The sequence below is a fragment of the Calidris pugnax genome, unplaced genomic scaffold (assembly GCF_001431845.1).
Source record: "Calidris pugnax isolate Ruff unplaced genomic scaffold, ASM143184v1 scaffold8, whole genome shotgun sequence".
Lineage (NCBI taxonomy): Eukaryota > Metazoa > Chordata > Aves > Charadriiformes > Scolopacidae > Calidris > Calidris pugnax.
Window position 1 is genome coordinate 23112800 of NW_015090830.1, and position 15499 is coordinate 23128298.

Here is a 15499-nt window from a genome sequence, read left to right on the forward strand (position 1 = left end):
TTGAGTTTCTTCAGGTTAATTTTATTTAAATGGAGTTCAGGTTCTTACTCAAGACCTTAAGAATTTCTGTGAAAATTTATGCAAAACAAGGCGATTCAATGTTGTAAGGTATCATAACAGCCTGCTTGTGCTTTATTTGCTGTTCTGTGAACCACTCACTGCAGCTGATGAAAAACTTTTTTCCATTTTATTGTAGGTGACCTGTGATTCCCGGTTCTTCCTCAAGAGAAAATTTAAAAAGTTGTTAATTGGAAGATTTTAAGGTAAACTGCAAAGGACAAAGAGAATTGCTGCACTATGGCCAGAAATTGAGCCCACAGGAATTAGCTGAATGGCTGTAATATATCTCCCATAGAAGAGGGCAGTGTTGGTTATTCTTCATTTTCATGTAATGTGTGTTAGGTCCCATTTGTTTACTCATCCATCATGTAGAGGAGAATTATGCATAACAGTAGATATTTGGGATATTCTGCAAACATTATTTCCTTTCAGAAATGAGGCTCCAAAACTTATATAAAAATCTATATGTGGCTTGTATTTCAAATAAACAGATCCTTTGAAATTGCTCTAGCGCTGCGGAGTGTTTATAAACTGACCAATGTTTACAATTTACCAGTTTGTTAACATGCCATCCCCTTGTTTCAGCTGGCTTTCCAGGCATTTGGGACCCATTTTTGAGCCAAGGCACGTCCTCCTCACTTTCCCAACGCCCCTGGAATATTCAGAGGGTGGTGACGGTTGGGTCTTGCCATTGCGGCTTGGCTGGGTGCTGGCTGACACGGGTCACTGAACCGTTTCGGTGTGCTAAGCCAGCAGGAATCTGACCCAGCAGAGAGAGAGATGGTGGTTTTCTGGTAGGCAGCCATGCAGAAATGTCTTGATGGTGAGCAGCGAAGGTGGGGAAAAAGATGAAGGTGGGACAACTCTACCAGTGGGGAGGAGGGAGCTGGCTTGTCACCTCGTGGTTAAGTCACCTGATGGGGGACATGGAACTGCAGCCTTGTAGGGGTAGCTACTGTGTGGTTTTCCACACCCAGCTTAGGTATCTGGTGCTGGTAATATGAATTGCATGCTGCCTGTTGAGAAACTTGCTTATCAGCATCGGGTATCAGCTTTGAAAGATTTAATGCTTAAATGAAAATGTAAGATGTCTTTATCATGACATCTTATGATGGCATTATCACGACAGATAAAGTCGTATCTTGCACTACAGGCAAATATTACTGCAAGATAGAACTGCATTTTAGGAAATCTGAAGAGAAGATAGAGTAATGAGCTTATTATAACTGACATGTGTATGTAGTTTTACACTTTTCATTACATAGATTTTGTTAAAGTGGATGTTGATTGGCTAAATTTATTTACCAATATGATATGTCCTTTCTTTGTCTTACGCAAGGAGAACTGCGGCACAGAACAGAAAGTCTTTATTTCCAGGCATTTCTAAATAAGGACAGTCAAGAAAGTGAAGGCAAATCAAGTTAGGGATGCAAGTCCAACTTCCATAAATTAAAGTGCATTAAAAGGCTTCTGTGTGGTTTAGTTCCTTCAGGTGTAGTGCAGCTGTAGACTTGCTCAAGGACTGAGCTCACTCATTGTTATTGATTGCTCTTAAATTTCATGAACTTTAGAGGAACCTCAAGAGTGAGTTAACACAGGTTGAAATGTGTCTATTCTAATTAAACACTTAAGGGAAGAGGAGAATGTCTTACCGAATGACTTACCTCGGTATAGTTTGAAAGTATGCAACGTTGCTGAAGTAAGGTCTCCTGCTGCAGTCGATGAAACTCCTAACAACAGCAGCACTTACCCTAAAAAGTATCTTGGGAGCCGTATTCAATGTGGAAACCATGGACAGATCAGGGAAGAAACTTCTGAGGTGCTTCCAAGGTAAGTAAACATATATTTTTAAATATTTTGCAAATGTTTTACTAATATTTACTAACATATTATCCTCGAGAAGAGAAGACTTAGGGGGAATCTTATGCATATATATAAATACCTGACAGAAGGGACCAAAGAAGACGGTCTTTTCTCTAAGACAGAGCCGGTCTTTTCTCACTGGTATCCAGAGAAGGGACAAGAGGCAATGGGCACAAAAGGAAACAGAGGAAATTCTGTATAAACAGAAGAACAAACTTTTTACCCATGAGGTTGGTGAGACCCTGGAACAGGTTGCCCAGAGGGGTTGTGGAGTTAATTTTTGGAGATAATTCAAAATGCAACTGGACATAGCCCTGTGCAACCTGCTGCCTTGTGGACCCTGCTTGAAGGTTGTACCTGATGATCTCCAGATGTCCCTTCCCACCTCAGCCCTTCTGTGGTTCTGTGTAGACAAGATGTTGTTAGCAATCTGCTAGTGAAGAGATATGAGCAAAATTTCAATCTCTAAGATTTTCTCTGATGTCATCTTATTTACAGAACTGAATTCTTTAAGATGGGGTTTTAATTACTGAATTATCCTTTCTGCAATACAGCAAAAAGGGATGATTCAAATGTGAGTGGTCCTTTTGAATAGCAATGGGAAATTAAAATGTTATGCCAGAAATTCTTTTGTAGAATTGAGGTTCAGTTGTCAATGATCTGGACATTGATTTTATGTTTGGTCTGCAAGAAACATTCTCTCCAGATCTTCACTGATTTTTAATTTTGGATGGTTTATGACATATTTATTCCTTTTGACAATACTTACTCTCATCTTCTTTTTTTTTCCCCCTTGCTAGTTACAGCACACTGCAATATGTTAAAAATGGAATATAACCATAAATGACTTCAGCATTTTCAGTAGTCTTAGCATTTTGCCCAAACTGGCTTGTTTGACATCTCTGTTCAAATGTTCTGAATTTGCTGTCTTGCTAAGTAACCCAGATGTTCAAACACCAGTTTAAGAAGAGCTGTATCCACTTAAGAGAAGCATGCAAAGATCCAGAGCACTGGAAAGCAGCAAAACTTCTCTAATTTTGTCTGCTCTCTATATTTATTGCTGTTCATTCGTCTATGTGCCTTCCCTCCCACCCCAGCTGCCACCACGCAGATGGCATTTCCAGCAAAACAGTTTAGATTCAGTATGCTATTTGTTGTCTGGAAATGTTAGCAGATGACAGGGAGAGGGGAGGAAGAGGAGGTCTAACTCTACATTTTTCAGGTCAATTTCTGCCCTGAATTCTACTCGGTTACTGCAGAGAGGTCCTGGGTGTTACCAAGGGGTGAAGGGAGTGAGAAAGAGTTTGATACTGTGCATATAGTGACCTCTGATACATTCTGAGGCTTGCTGGATTTAAGTTTCCATAGTATGCAGTTATTTACTTCTAACTCTGCAGCAGCTTTAATTTATTAAAGGGCTGAAAAAAAAGAGGTTTTGTTTGCCCTAGAAACCAAGTGAAAACAATGAGGAGGAAGAAGAAGGCATCCCTGCAAAGTTGTTACTATTAAACCCAGACACAAAGTGGAACGTTTGCAGTGTCTATGAACAGATGTCTAATGACAAGCAAACAAAACAGTTATTCTTAAGTAATGATTTATTTCTGTTTTATTTTTTAAATGCCTTATATTCAGCCCGTTCATATTAGTCATTTCTATACGCTTTTAGCGTTGTATGTTGGCCCGAGTGTTACTGGGAAAAATATGATGGTCTGGGGTTTAATACATGAATAGAGGGAAGGAGAGACATGGTAACTTTTTAGAGTACATGGTACTTTTTAGCGTAAAGTATAGTGTAGCCACAGGTGTTCATCGTTTGCCTTCAGGAATTCAACTTTCAGATGCCATTCACTTGCTAAACTTTCATTTTGGGGGCTGAAATCTCCAAAACTATTGTGTGCCTCAGAGTGAAAAGTTTCAGATAAGAATATTTTGTTGGACAGGGCTGAGGGAAAGCTTGCTGGTTTGGGGATCTTAAAAATATATTTGCAACTGTTCAGCTGAGGAGCTGTGGTACCTCTGTGTGTTGCAACAAGGACTTGATATTCCATACATCTGACAGCGGGAGTTTTTTTGGCCTCCATGTGAAAATTCATTTGAAATACCACTCAGAGTACCAGCTTCTGAAAAATACCCTTTCATAAACACAGAGAAGAGTTCTTGCTGCCCAGCTGCAGCGGGGTCACTGAGGCACCCGGGCTGAGAGCAGGGACAGATGTCCTTTTCAGTGACTGGAGCTGGAGCACTTTAAGCAGGTATTGGCCCATCTGCTCAGTACCACTCCCCTATCTCAGATGTCGTGGCTGATTATCTGAGTGCTCAAGCTCTGTTTTAGTGAAAATTTGGGGAAGCGGTGCCATTCGCTGACAATGCCATCCTAACAGCCCCCAGCTGCTCATTCCCAGCCTATGCTCTCCTTCAGTTGTTCTTGTAAAATTGTTCGTGGGGCCTTGCAACAACCTGGATGCAGAGCCTGCTCCTCCACACCCCCAAAAAAGCTCTGGTTATTTTTAACCTGAACTGACCCTCACAACTGGTTCGGCTGTGGCTAGCTTTGCTGGAGGACAACTAACTCTCTGTGCCCTGCAGTCAGGGAGGTGATCTTCTCCAGACACTGAATTTTCCTCTTGTTTTTTATTTGCAGGTGTCACAAGGAGACCCAGCTGCGTTTGTACACGCTCTGCAGTCGGGAGAGCCACGGGAGCAGCTGAGGGCTGGCATCTCCCCCTGCAGAAGGCAGACTGTTGTGGCTGGTAATCCCCTGAACTGCCACTGGAAAGTTTGATAAAGCTGCTCTGGCAGAGCTCTTCATGGTCTATGCTTTCCTACCACCTTAAAAGGTAACTAAGTCTTAATAAGGCTTATGTATAAAGTCCGAGTCTCTGCTGGTGCCAAGAGCACTTCATTATGCTCAAGAAATGTAGTAACATTTCTGTTTTATACACATGGCTGTGTTTGTAACTGGAAATTAGTTGAACTTGAAAAAGATGGGTTTTCTCAAAGCAGTGCAAAGGTACTTCCCAGTCTCTGTGCACTACAAAGAGTTTCTATGTGGGAACAAGTCTTGAGCACTGGTGCTGCTGTTGCTTTCCCCATGTAGTCCATGGATCCTGGAGGTCTGTGAGCTTTTTGTAAGGCGTGTGTGAAAATTAACCTATGAAGAGTCAGGCAGCTTTGATTTGCTTCATAAAGCTCTGTACTTCCACTGGGAAGAAAAAGAAAACCAGGAGCCTGCAGACTGATACAGACTGAGAGGTAGTGGTTTAGTGAAGTACACTTCTGTGCTGGAGATGACTAAGTGCTAATTTCCCACGCAGGCAAGCATGTGTGTTTGTCCATGATGGTTTTACTCATCTTATGGGTTCTCAAGTTGATCTGAATTTTTGGGATGCCAATAAAATAGAATTCTGGGTGAATTTAGGTAATATGTGACAAACCTTGTAAGCAGTTGCAGATCAATCTGTGGATCAGATGAATAGATGGGGCTTAAATACATATATAAAGTGAAAAAATTGAATTATAATTTAAAAAAAAGCAAGCTCTGTTTCTTTCTCCTGTCTGATTAAATTTTAAGACCTCCCTTTTTAAACAGCATATGGGACACAGATTTCCTAGTCATCTGGGGATCAGTTAGATACGTGTCTGCGTGTTATTCAAGTTTCAGCTGATTAAGCCGTTGCATATACCAGAAGTTTCCTGTGATATTTGTATGGACTACATGTACATGAACAGCAAAGCCAGCTTGGAGCTTTTTGACGAAATTAGTTTCATCCAAAAAACCAAAGCCTCTATTTGTCTAAGCCAAAACTTTGTAGGAAATAAATCAAATCAGATTTCAAAACCCTGAAATATAAATTTGATAAAACATAGTTTTGATGCTTCGATTTAGAGATTTTGGTTTTCTGTAAAATGATTTTAGCTACAAAACACAAGCTAATTCTATTATAATCCAAATATTTTAAAATCACCTAAACAAAATATTTCCATTGACATTTTGGACATTATTATTATTTTTAGTTCATAAACTTTGTCAAGGTTTTGATTTTTTTTTTGTCACAGTTCAAGAAAGAGAGGTGGATAAGAGTCCAAATATGGTCCTAGTTCAGTCCATTACGTTGTAGATATCCTGTAGAAAGGAAAACTCAGTAGAATAGAATGAAGCATCCTCAGAAAAAAACAAATGAGGTATTGTTGTACTTTCCCTTCACATCTGCTCCCTAGCCTTTAATCATTCATTAGCAGCTATAGTTCTGATACGATTCTTATCAGGTATCTATTCCAGCCAGTAAAGCATAATGGTAATGAATAATCGGGATCCATTATTTTAGCAATTGCTCCTGATTCTGTTTAATGACTAAATGAATACAAAATGTTTTCTCTTCCTTCTAGCGGGGCTATTTAATTTAGATATGCTATAGATAAATGCTTGCAGAAGTCATTCCTCAAAACTTATAGCAACAGGAAACATTTGCATGTTTATATATCTCTTTCATAGCATAATGAAATACCTTTTGTAATTTTTTCAAGATTGCAGAGAAAGCAACCTAGTATGTTCACTATGGTTCATTAGGGAATTGCATTACAACTGAAAATTTCTCTCCAGCTGTATGTCCTGAAAAAAATACTGTTTAACTTCAAGTTAGGATGTCTGCTAATTGCCTCCAATTCTGCTTCAGTGGTTGAAAATGCAAAAGTTTTATTTTAAAGGAAAACTCTTCCTATAAATTACAAAGTTGAAATTATTTTATGCAGTTATTTAACCTAGAAATTAGAATGAAGGAAAATTTAGGTGGAAAACAGGAGGTGAGTTATTTAAGTCTCAGGGGTTTCACTGGGAAGAAATGTAAAAGAAGCATTACAGAACATTGTAAAAGAAAATATCAGGGATATTTTCTGAAGCGTATGGGAAAAAGGGAACAGAAGGTTTCTGTCCTTCTTGGGAAAGCACTGCAAGAATTTTTGCTAGCAGGAGTTGAAAGAAACAGAAATATGGGGGTTGAGATTAACAAGATTACTGCATTTGGCCAAGGAATTCATACAGAAGTTGCAAATCCTTAGAGAAACTGCGAATGATAATTAGAGGATAAATTTCTTAGAGGCCTCTAAAATTGCGATGGGCCTGAGGTCTGGTTACTTCAAAGCAAATGATGAATCTCATGAGAAGATCCTGTCACTGGAGCAATGTGTCAGGTGGAAGAACCTCTGAAGGTAGTTGAGAGGGAAAGTCACTGGACAGCAGCTCAGCCTATCTTTGCTGTTGGCTGAGATAATTTTATGATGATGGTCAATTTAGAAAACATCTGGATTTAACTGTGAATAAATCTTCCAGCATTTCACTAAGGAAGAGGCTGACAACTGGGCTTTACGATGTTCATTCATAGGTGCTGGTAGTGGGAGAAACTCCTCCCTTCCTAGCCTAGGTTCAGAGAGGCTTTGGGTTACTTCAGCCCCAAGACAGTGGGGACTGAAGGACTCATGGCTAGTCCTACTAGCCATGGGTATGAAAGCTACAGGTCCCAGAGCTGCACGGGCTTACTTTATTGCTTTGTTGTGTGGGTCTTAGGAGGACCCCCTTTGAGCAAAGGGCTGCAGGAAAGGGAATCTGCAGGCTCTGCGCCATTGCTTCTCTGTTCTTCTCCCCTTCTGCTGGTAGAGGTTGGTGCATGAGAATCTCAGTAAATTGCCAATTAACAGTCTCATGTGCAATGAGCTCATTGAAAATTCTGATTATGTCAAGGCTGGATTTACGACTTTGCTGTGTCCTCCAACATGGACTTTGCTGTGTCATCCAACATGGTACACGCTGGGCAGGTCCTCAGCTGCTGTGACTTGTCACAGCTCTGTAGAAGTGAGAGAACCCTGAGCAATTCATATTATGTGAAGATTTCACTTATAGAACGAACATGAAGGAACATTTTAGATGCAATCATTTTTCATGACAGAGAACTGACATGACCAAGACCATTTTTAGATGAGTTATGCAGCTATGGAATTACTTCAGTTAGTTTAAATAAAAATAGATAATGTTTAGTTTCTATAATTTTTGCACTTCTGTGTATTAATATATTCTTCATTTTCTATGCATACTTATTCATCCACTTGCAGAGCTCTCTTTCTCTTTCTTTTTTTTCTTTTTTTTTTTTTTAAATTGTGTTGATATAGATTTGATCTGAGAATTAAGCTTCTTTCAGTTTAAGGACACATTGCAATTTTCTTGTCATTTCACCTGCTGGGAGGAAGAGAGTATGTTTTTCTTTTACAAGGATGAAGAATTATTTTCTGTCATCTCATGTGTGGTGCCACTCTTTAAGAGTTAAAGACTACATGCAAGTTTAATTCTGCTTTATCTTTTCTTTACATTATTTGCTGATCCTGCTCTCTTAGTTACCTCTTTCCAGTATTTTCAGTCTTTATTCTGTTTGGAGTCCTTTACCTGACTCTTGTTGTTCAGGTTGACTTAAATGAATCCACAGAAGGTTCTCCACTGCAGGAGCTACTTAAAAGCAGGGTGTAAGAAGGGCTGTCCCAGCTCAGGGTAAAAAAGATCCATCTAGCTCAGTATCCTGGCTCCAAAAGTGATGAAAAGTGGTGAAAAACAGAGGATGTTTACTAAAGATTATTATAAAATGGCAAGCATGTAGGAATAGCTACCTGCCTTACATTCCCAGCTTCTAGTGATATGACTTCCAAAGTCAGAGGTAGAGTCTTTCTGTTTAATAGGTCCCGATGGATGAGTTTTTCCAACAGATCTTTGACTCATGTCAAATTCTGAAAACCACAGCATTTTGTGGCCAGGAAATTCAAAGTTACCAATATGCTATATGAGTAAATACTTCTGGTTTATTTGTTTTGAACCAAGTAAATGATTTGATGCATCCTTGTTCACTGCCTTCCATGATACCAAAACTTCCATTCCCTATTTCACCTGTCTTTGCTACTCATGATTTTAGAGAGCTCTCTTTATCTTCATTTTTCCATGCACACTAATCCTAGTTTGTTTGTTCTTTGAAATTGTTACTGCTTAATTTCTCTATTTCTTAGAAACCTACTGGTATATTATTTTCACTGATGTCCCCAGTTTGTGCTTGTCGTGGTTTAATCCCAGCCAGCAGCTAGGACCAAGCAGCTGCTCACTCAATTCTCTCCTTCCCCATCCCCAAATAGGGTAGGGAAAAGAGGGAGAAAAAGAGGGAAAAGGGGAAAAAAAAGCGCATGGGTTGAGATAAAGGCTGTTTAATAGAACAATAGCAGAAAATGAAAATAAAAATAGGATAAGGATAAGAAAAGAATATATAAGATAAAATAACACAACACAAGTCACTTTCACCACCTGATGAATTGGTTGCCCAGCCCTTCCCAAGCAGTGATTGGGGATCCCTGCCCCCCGGGCAAACCCTTTTCTATATACTGAGCATGATGTCTATGGTATGGAATATTCCTTTGGTCAGCTTGTCCTCTCTGTGCTCCCTCTCAGCTTTTATGGGAAGTTGAAAAAGTCTTTGAATGCTATAAATATCACTTGGCAACAACTAAACCAATATGCTTTATTGACACTCCTTTCATACCAAACCTGAAAGACAACATCCACTAGAAAGAAAATTAACTCTATCCCAGCTGAAACCAGGACAGCGCTACATAAAGAAGGCTTCCAACAAGGGTTTGGAAGTTTATAGCAACAGTTGAGTTTATAGCAAACAGGGACGCAGAGAATTCTTGCAGTTCAGTGCCATGGCTTTATCTCTCCTGCGTGCTCCTTTTATATCTTAGCAATCTACTCCTCCTGCTAACTCTTCAACAGATGTCCTGCTTGCTACAGAAAAGGATTAACTGCAAGTTTTTGATGGCCATCAGTGTCTTTTGGGGCATATCATGTGTTTGTATTTTATGTCCCATTTTAACCTTCAACTTCCTGAAGGGTGTAATCTTTTTTAATAAACTTCCTCTGTTTAACCATGGCAGCTTTTTTTACAGTTGAGACTTCAAGCTTCTGGGAATTATCTTCCCCTGGGGGCTGTCACTTTTGATACATCTTTTACAAGCTTCCACTTTCTTTTTCTTAAACTTGATCACTGCCATAGTGGATTTCTTGTTTGTTTAGGTTTTTTATTGCTCATGTATGCATAATTAGTCTAATTTCATTACGGTGACTGTTAATGTAGCTGTTTGATACGGGACTCAAATGACAGGTCAGGTGGCTCCCCTGGCCTGTTTGAAATACTGTGGATGTTTTTTTGCCCAATTATTTTTCCTTTAATTTAAGATGATGTGATTGTCTATGTTTTTCAAGTTGTTCTAAACAAAGTTTAAAAGCAGAATATGTTTCTTTGAATGCATTAACCTTGCTTATAGGTGTCATTGTTACGATTCACAATATTTGTCTCTTTTTTAAGATGAGAGGAAGGCGTTCAAGTTCTTCCAACACAAGTAGCAGCTGGCGAGTGCCAGTAATGTAATCCACAGGGCAGAGGGTTGTGCATCACCTGGTGATGCCCCACCAGCTGCCGTGCTGCGTGGGATGAGGTTGGATGGGGTGCTCGGTCACCCGCTGCAACATTTTGGAGCTGGAGCTTAGGAATGCTGGCCTTTCAGAGAGGCCAGGGTTTACAGTTTCCCTCTGACCAAATTCTCTGGGAGAAAAACTATCCAGAACTCCTTTGTGAAACTGCAGCACGCATTAATAATGACCTAGAGACATACGGGAACTGGGCAGGCTGTGGCATGAGGTGTGCTAACTGCAAAAAAAAATAAGCCAAATTCAGGGAAGTAGCTTGTGAGAGTGCTACCAAAATGTATTTGTCATTTTAAAATATATTTCCCTAGTGCTTTGTACTTGATTAATGGATTTATCTTACCTGAAATGTAACCTGAAAGGCTCTGGGGGTTCAGCAGGCAACAAGACTTCAGCCAAAAGTTGTGTACTTGTAGCTGTGTGTGCAGCGATGAGAGCTAACTGGGGTTCAGCAGGCAACAAAACTTCAGCCAGAAGTTGTGTACTTGTAGCTGTGTCTGCAGCGATGAGAGCTAACCTGAAGGAGAGAAAAAGGCAGTGAATTATTTTATGCTTCTGGAGGAAATTAAAACTTGAAAAAATACTTTTTTTTTCTAAATTCACATATTGGAGATGCCAGGAGAAATGTATTGAAAACCAAACTTGCATCCCTGGTATAATTACAGTATCATTAGTGGGGTTGTTGGGCTGGGCCATCTATTTTGTTATCCAGTTTTACATCAAGCTGTTACAACAGCAGTAAGTAGGCAAAACATAGGAACTTTCCCCATTTTCCTTGAAATGTGCCCTCCACTATCAAGTACAAGTAGAGGGTTATAAAGGAGCCGTTACAGTGTTCACTGAGTTGAATACAGCTTTAATGGATGGAAGGGCTCGGTTCTGTTTTGGGGCAGTGCAAGGTTATACAGTCCCCCTGACAAAACTTACTGGGAAGGTCACAAGTACCATCATCCTCAGAGCATTTAAGACAGTAGTATCATTCCAGTAACGCACAAATGAATGAAATTCTTGTTTTAAAAGACTTCCTTGTCTTCCCCCATGCTCCATTTTAGTGAAAGAGGCTTTACGTCTAGGCAAGCAAGGACTTGAAACCTAGCTTTATCCTGATCAGTTTGCTTGTCTTGCCCCTTAGGGACTTTAAGAAATCCTTGAAACCTTCAAGGGATCCAAACTAATTGTTGCAGAATCAAGATGTTTGGATTTTTTTTCCTTGTAAGGCTTCAGCGTTGAGCTGTCCCGGAACATACGCAGAAATAATCCTCTGCCAGGGTGTGGGATCCAATACGCCTGGAACCACTCAAGCTTCAGGTTACCTGGAAATTGAGAAAGACTTTCTTTAAATGTTCTTAAACATGACGAAAACACCTTTTCTGTTTCAGCAGAAATTAAACCTTGCTGTCAGAGATCAAGGTGGAGAAAGAACATTCCCTCTGCACATTTTGAATCAGATATTCTCAGTGCAGGAAATGTGTCTGGCTAAGCCTAGAGCTTTAGGTGACAGCTTTTTGTCTCTTAGACATGCCAATGTCTCCCTGTCTCCTGCCAGAGGCCATCTCTCCTCATTTGCTAAGAGCAGGACTTGTGTTGCCATTTCTTGATCCTTGTCCACTCTGCCTCGTGAGATGAGGACCACAGGCACATGAGAGCACAGTCTTTTGAGGTAATTTGCATCTTTAGCTCTCAGTAACATTGGACTAAAATGCACCTACATATCTGCTTTAGTCTCTTTTTTAGGACTTTCAAAGCACTTCTTCAGCAGCACAGCCCAGAGCACCTGCAGTGATTCGTAGTCAGTGAGAGACTTAAGCTGTATTTAATAGCCTAAAACAGCTTTATTGCAACATTGCAGTGATACCATCCAAACTGAGGTCTTTATAAAGCACAGTATTGTTTGCCAGGCTGATGTTAACATGCATGATTTAAATGATGACACAAGCAAAACTTCTGCTCTAAAATGGAGAAATTAAAGATACCAAAATATTATCTTTCCTCTTGCCAATGGGAACAGCTGGCAAGGTTGGTTTACTGAACAAAAACTTTGGCCAGCAGACATAGGTTATCATTTTCACAGGCTTTCCCTCTGAAATACAGGATTAACAAAACATGGTATTCTTTTATTTCAAAATTGGAGGGTTTGTGTCTTTCATCTGGTCAAATTTAGCGTAAAAGTGAAAATAATATCGAAGTTACAGGCACCATAGGGAGGCTGTTAATGTGGTAACAAAGGGCATTTGGCCAGTTAAAATAATAAAAGACTATACAGCTTTCCCAGTGATGGCTGAAGCCCAATTAGTACTTTCCAAGTAGAGCCACAATATTCCTTTCCAGATTATGCGGTTTGGCACGATTCAGAATGAGTAAACTTACTTTCCTACAAGGGAAAAATATAATTAACAGAAAAAACAAGGTCATGCAGTATTATGCTTTAAGTAAGCAATAATACACCACGGGGTGTACATTAAACAGTCAATATTCATACACCTTGGACAGGCTGAGGCAGAGGCAAAGCAATGGCTCAGCACACAAAAAGATACATATATTATCTTAATAAACCTACATGCAAGAGTAAAATGCAAATGGATGTTTTAATTCCTTACTAGATGATTTTAAGGGAATGTGTATTCAACTTTTGTGTGTTTAATACTCACACATACTACTTAAAAAGTACCCTTTCTGTTAACATTTTATGCTTTTAAGTAATAAGTGGTTTTGCTGTTTTCCTTTTGTTTGAGCACCTGGGGGGTTTTGTGCTGCTACTAAAGGCAGAATGGTGTGAAGATTCTTTTTTTCTAAATTAAACTGATTAAATTCATTTAAAGGACTTTCAACCTGGATACTCACACTGAAAGCCTCTACGAGTCTATTCTTATTTATAGCAATCCACTTTCCTGGACTCTGGAAGTGACACACAGCTTGCAGAGACTCAACAAAGCTGAAAACAGAGTGGCAGGATTGAAAGAAAGAGGCAGCGACTTCCAATTTGGAGGTGGACTTGCAAGTGATTGGTAAGGGTAAGTTTTTTCTTCTCTCTTGTTTTGGGTATTGTTTTTAAGGTGAACAGACAGTTCAGCTGGAGCTCAGAGAGCAGGGAAAACATAACATGAAAGCAAGCATGGTGAGCCAGGGTAAGTGTGTTCTGTGGTAGCAAAATGAAAACAGCCCTGCTGAGCCAGCTGGTGGTTGCTTTCCTAGTGACACCCTTCATGAGAAAGCAGAGAGATACACCAGGAGGAAGATGAAAAAAGAAGAAAAAGTAAAACTTCAAAAAAAAAGATGGAGCCACTCCCATCACCTGAAGCTTAGACCACACACCTGAAAGGGAGTAACCCACATCCAGCTTGAGTGCGGAGCGGGAACATCCTTATCTCCCTTCCAACTCCACCATTTTGCTGATGTCTTGTGTGCTTATATAAAGTGCTTGCAAGGGAGGAATTGCTTCTTTATTTCCTGTTTCTTCAGTAATTACAATGACCTATGGTATTATAAACCTTCATGAGCTGCAGCATTTCCCCACAGCTCCTGCATTACTGCTCTTTGGCTCACAGTTGGTAGAGCTTCCTTCACTTCCCTGCTCCACCTGGGACTACTTGCTCTGTTAAGATCCTGAACAGCCTCCTAAACCAGCCCTGCCTCTTGGAGTTCTGCATGCAAAAAAGCAGGAAACGTGTCGGTAGTGGACGTGGGAGCATATTTGTGATCTGCTGTGTCATTTCAATGGTCACGTCCATGGTCCGTGCACAATACACACACTGCCTTGTCTTCAGCAAGTCAACAACTAATGGCGTGCAACACTCCAGTCGTCTCCACAAGTCAAGATATGCCCTGGAACACCTGATTTCAAGGAGTTACCTGAAAGACAGGAAAATCCTCACCAGCTCTAGAGTTGTGCTAAGCATTAAACTACTTTGAAGCGAGAACAAATTGCCAAAAGCCTTATAATTTTAAACCACTCCCATCTCAGACCGAAGGGGAAGCAGAAGCTGGGGCAAGGTGCAGGGGGGCTGTCCCACTGGTTGCCACGTGCCTGCGTTAGCCTGTGTAGCACAGCAGCATCCCTGATGATGCACAGCCCCTAATTCCCAGAGTGGATTTTTTTTTCACTGAATTTCACTGAATTTTTAGAGTCGGAAGGGACCATAGAGATCATCTAGTCCAACTCCCCTGCTAAAGCAGGACCACCCAGAGCTTGTCAGAGCACGTTACTCAGGACTGCATCCAGGAGGGTCTTGAAAATCTCCAAAGAAGGGGACTCCACACCCTCCCTGGGCAGCCTGTTCCAGGGCTCCGTCACCCTCACCGTGAAAAAGTTCTTCCTCATATTCAAGTGGAACCCTTTATGTTCCAACTTGTGCCCATTGCCCCTTGTCCTCTCACTGGCAACTACTGAAAAGAGTCTGGTTCCCTCCTCCCTCAGCCCGCCCTTGAGATACTTGTAGGCATTAATCAATTTTTTCCACTTTTGCTCTTGAATCAATATGGAGCTCCTTATAATGTGAAATTGAAACTTGTCGTATCTTTCTGCTGTACATAAACCTTAGCCCTCTTCTCGTAAAACAGAGTAATCTCACCGATGTCATGATACTGAGGTATCTAATTAGGTGGTCTAACAGATTTATGTGCCTTGAGTGCATAAAGAAATGGAAACAGTATAAAAATATGCAGAAGATGACCAAAAATTTGTATGCCTAAACACAACTTTTTCTCTATGTCTCCATACTAATAAGTCTTCTTGTAGGAAACAATGGACCTATATCACCCTGAGTCAGAGCTCCAAAAAATCTAATCAAAAGAAACCCAAAACAAGAAAAGGAGACAAAATAACTGAGAAAAAAAAAAAAAAAACAACTCTCTTTCCATTTTGCATAGAAAATATTTTCTGAATGCTTCTTCATGTAGATGCCAAACAGTATTTTATATTAACTTAATGATTCTTGTAGAAACATAAATTTTCTTAGCTTGGAAAAATTATATTGGTTTTCATTTTAAAATGGCACCAGAAGGTATGTCACAAAAGGAAAAATTATTACCTTATATCAAGAGAATAATGCAAACATTTCCATATAAATAACT

The 15499-nt window shown here is 40.1% G+C and overlaps 3 long non-coding RNA genes across 5 annotated transcripts in view; 1 reads left to right on the top strand and 2 right to left on the bottom strand.

The window, feature by feature from the left end:
* LOC106887455 lies at window positions 1-10857 on the bottom strand. The gene is made up of 2 exons (XR_001411892.1): window positions 10773-10857; window positions 1-10652 (listed from the first exon to the last, which is right to left on the bottom strand). It is a non-coding gene; the product is annotated as an uncharacterized LOC106887455 (long non-coding RNA).
* LOC106887457 lies at window positions 1759-13476 on the top strand. The gene is made up of 3 exons (XR_001411894.1): window positions 1759-1890; window positions 4565-4760; window positions 13306-13476. It is a non-coding gene; the product is annotated as an uncharacterized LOC106887457 (long non-coding RNA).
* Window positions 10876-15499, bottom strand: part of LOC106887453 — a 20730-nt gene continuing 16106 nt past the window's right edge. For 2 of the 3 annotated variants that reach the window (XR_001411890.1, XR_001411889.1), the window contains exon 3: window positions 10878-11742. This is a non-coding gene — a long non-coding RNA (uncharacterized LOC106887453). Of the gene's footprint in view, window positions 11743-15499 lie in introns of all 3 variants that reach the window. The other variant, XR_001411891.1, reaches the window with a different exon arrangement.